Source organism: Solanum verrucosum, unplaced genomic scaffold, assembly GCF_900185275.1.
Source record: "Solanum verrucosum unplaced genomic scaffold, falcon-dt-bn FXZP01000252.1, whole genome shotgun sequence".
In the NCBI taxonomy this organism is placed as follows: domain Eukaryota; kingdom Viridiplantae; phylum Streptophyta; class Magnoliopsida; order Solanales; family Solanaceae; genus Solanum; species Solanum verrucosum.
Genome location: NW_026019988.1, coordinates 2,441,601 through 2,445,387, shown reverse-complemented (window position 1 = coordinate 2,445,387; position 3,787 = coordinate 2,441,601). Strand labels below are relative to the sequence as shown.

At 34.4% G+C, this 3,787-nt stretch overlaps 1 pseudogene; it reads left to right on the top strand.

The window, feature by feature from the left end:
* Positions 1 to 444: 444 nt before the first annotated feature.
* LOC125818859 (uncharacterized) lies at positions 445 to 2,758 on the top strand (annotated as a pseudogene).
* Positions 2,759 to 3,787: the final 1,029 nt, after the last annotated feature.

Here is a 3,787-nt window from a genome sequence, read left to right as displayed (position 1 = left end):
TCTATTAATGTTAATGTTCCATCTTTTCTATGCTTTTTTGACAATTATTATGGTGATACAATAGTTTTTTGTGGTGTCTATTTATGTTAGTGTTATGTGTTACTATATTGATTTCGAGTAGGATTTTTATATTGATGTCTCAAGTTTGTTATTTTCTGTCTTTATTCGTTGTCTATCTCTTTATTTTATAATTTTATTCGATTTGTGTAGTTGTTAGTTTGATTTGCCTTTACTGTTGTTAGGTATGAAATATTTTATTGAATGGTCCATTTTTTGGATTCTAGGTATTATATTATATGTTTTGCGTATGTAAAGTTTTACTTTGAAGAATGTGGTCCCTATTCCTTTACTCTTGGTAGATTCCTCTATTTTTTTTAATGTTTTGTTGTTGTCTAATAGCCCTTTTCTCTTTCTTTTTTGTCTATAATGTCCTTTTCTTGAAGAATGGTTGACAAGGTGGACCTATTATTCTATTATGGGGGTAGGTGGATACTTATACCTACTGTTATTTACATTAAAAAATTGACTCATGTTTGGAAGGAGTATGATCCAAATTTATTGTCATATATAGACATATGTGAAGAGTTTCATGAAAAGTTAGGTTTTAGTAAGGTCCAACAACTTCTACTCAAAGGACCTTCTTGGAGGTATTATTTGATTGAGGGGGACTTTGGCATAAGAACAATACAAACATCACTATTTGTTAGGTCTGGTGTACTTGAACTGTTTGATGTAGATGAGGGGGATGATGTTGTTCCAGCTATTGACATCAGCCACAATAATGAACCTTACCTAGTCACAATAGATGCTGCTACTGAAGGTGAAACAAGTGAGGAAGAAAATGATGAAAATGAACCTTACCTAGTCACATTAGATGCTGCAGCTGAAGGTGAATCAAGTGAGGAAGAAAATGAACCTTATCCCAGTGACTACAATAGTGAAGATTTGGAATCCTTTAGGTTGGAAAAGAAAAGAGAAGTTAATGATCAACTTGACAACTTTAAAGAGTTGGAAAAAGGTATGAGCTTTAAGAACCTTGAAGAAGCTAAAAGGGTTGTAAGCTACTATTCAATTGCTAGGAAGGTTGACCTTAGGGTTGATAAGAGTGACTCTGTTAGAGTTAGATATAAGTGTATTGTTGGTTGTCCTTTTGTGTGTCCGATTTCTGAAGTTAAGAAAGGGCAAGTATTTGAAATTAAGACCTTGCAAACAAAACATACATGTCCAGAAGCATTCAAGAATAGAAGAGCTACTCAACAAGCTCTAGCACACTACTTTAAGAAGAAGGTCCAAAATGATCCTAAGTGCAAAGTGAATGAAATGAGAAAGATTGTAGATGATAACTTTAAGCTTAATATTAGTTATTCAAAAATGAAGAGGGTCAAAAGACTTGTGCTAGAGAAATTAGATGGTAGCTATGTTGATGATTTCAATAAATTGGAGAGTTATGCGCAAGAGTTAAGGGACAACAACCCTGGTACCGATGTGATTATAAACATATCCAAAGAGGCTTTGTTGGAACATGGACAAAGAAAATTCTTGGGAATGTATATTTGTATTCAGGCTTTGAAAAGTGGTTGGAGAGCTGGTCTAAGGCCATTTATAGGGTTAGATGGCACCTTTTTAAAAGGGAAGTAAATTTTATTGGTTGCACTTGGACAAGATTCAATGAAGCATTTTTATCCACTTGTTTGGGCAGTGGTGGATAGATAAACTATTAGAACATGGAAATGGTTCATTGAGTTGCTGAGGAACTCATTGGGGTTGACAGATGGTGAAGGATTGACACTTATGTCTGATATGCAAAAGGTAATTTTGTAAGTGTTTGATAGTTTTTTATTATAATTATTGTATACACTTGAATTTTTTTAAGTTATTCTATTCTATTTTTTCTTATTGTTACAGGGCTTGATTGACGTTGTTGGTGATTTGCTTCCAAAAGCACAACATAGATGGTGTGCAAGGCACAAAGAAGCCAATTGGTCCAGGTCTTGGAGTGGTGTACAAATGAAGAAGATGTTTTGGTGGTCTACTTGGAGTACCTATGAAGAGGAATTTAATGACCAATTAAAGTCTATGGGTTCTGTGTCTAAACAAGCAGCCAAAGAGCTTTTATGGTATCCACCACAACATTGGTGCAGGGCCTTTTTTGACACTGTTTGCAAAAACCACTTATGTGAAAATAATTTTACTGAGTCATTCAACAAATGGATTTTGGAAGCAAGGGCAAAACCAATAATCAAGATGCTGGAAGACATTAGAATTAAGGTACTGCCACTGTTTTATATAACTATATAATAGTAACTATTTATATTTAATATGATAGTAATATGTAGGTGTTATGTTTAGATTATATATGTCATGTATATGTTATATATTTCACTGCTATTTATAGGTTATGAAAAGGTTGAAACAACTTGAAGAAGAGGGTAAGAGGTGGACAGAAGAGTATTGTCCATACTCCATGGATCTGTATCATGATTTTAGAATGATTGCACAAGGTTGTCATGTTGTTGCTAATATAGACTTAGGATATGAGATGGCTGAGGGTATAGATAGATATGTTGTGAATCTTGCTACAAAGAAGTGTACTTGTAGGACATGGGATTTGACAGGAATACTATGTCCTCATGCTATTAAAGCATTAGAACATGATAGACTAGAACCACTAAATGAGATGCATTGGTGGTACTCAAAAGAAGCTTACTTGCTTGTTTATCAGCCTAAAATTCAACCTGTTAGGGGTGAGAAATTCTAGAAAATTGATCCTTCTCAAGCTATGCAACCACCACAAATTCATAAATTGGTTGGTAGACCAAAATTAAAGAGAGTAAGGGAAAAGGATGAGGCAAGAAAAAGGGAGGGATTATGGTCGAAAAGTAGAAAAGGATTGCAAATGACATGTGGAAACTGCAGTGCTGTAGGTCATAATCGAAGAAGATGTCATTTGGTAAGTTATGTTTCATCAATTTATAATTACTTACAATGTATATTTATTTATCTTACTCTTTCACAAATTTTATAGCTTCAAAAAAGAGGACAAGTTCTCCCAGCACCCCAACCAAGTGAAGAAAATGAACTCGTCTTTATGCCAACTCCTAGATTTGTTGCATCTTGTAGTCGACAAACAAGCCAGCAATCAAGTCAAGCATTCAATGAAGCTCCCGGTCCTTCAAAATCAAAGAGAAAAAATGTTTCAAAGGACAAAGTTGATGCAATTCCAAAGAGGTCTAAAAACAGTGGAAAAGAAATAGTTGTTGCACCTTCAATTGCAACTGTTGATGAAGATGAAGTTGAATATGGTATTGAATCTGAGGATGAGGATACAGTGTTTGCACCTAGGATGATATCTGAAGAAAAGACTAGACTACAAATGAAAAAGCTGCAACAACAACCAATTGGTTCAAGAAGGATTAGTTTCAAGGGTGATGAAAATGGTGCTTCTATTCCTACTAATTTGCCATACTCACCAAAAAAGCTAACTTGGAAAGGCAAAGCGTGTGTGACCTCAAATCAGTTGACAAAAGACAAGGAGAAAAAAATTGGCAAGCTTAAGGCAAAGAGGGGAAAGCATTAGAAAGTAGTTGCTAAGTAGTGATTTTAAGTTTTTGTTTAGTATGTAATGGTACAGTGAAACTTCTTAGTTTGTTATTTTCTGATACTTAACCGTGTGTCACTGGCCATGCATGTTAATGACAAATTAGTCTGACAATGTTTTGTGGGTTGAAAATATTTTGTGACCTGTAAAATTTATGAAGTTGCTGAGTTCTGTTATCAGTTTTAATGT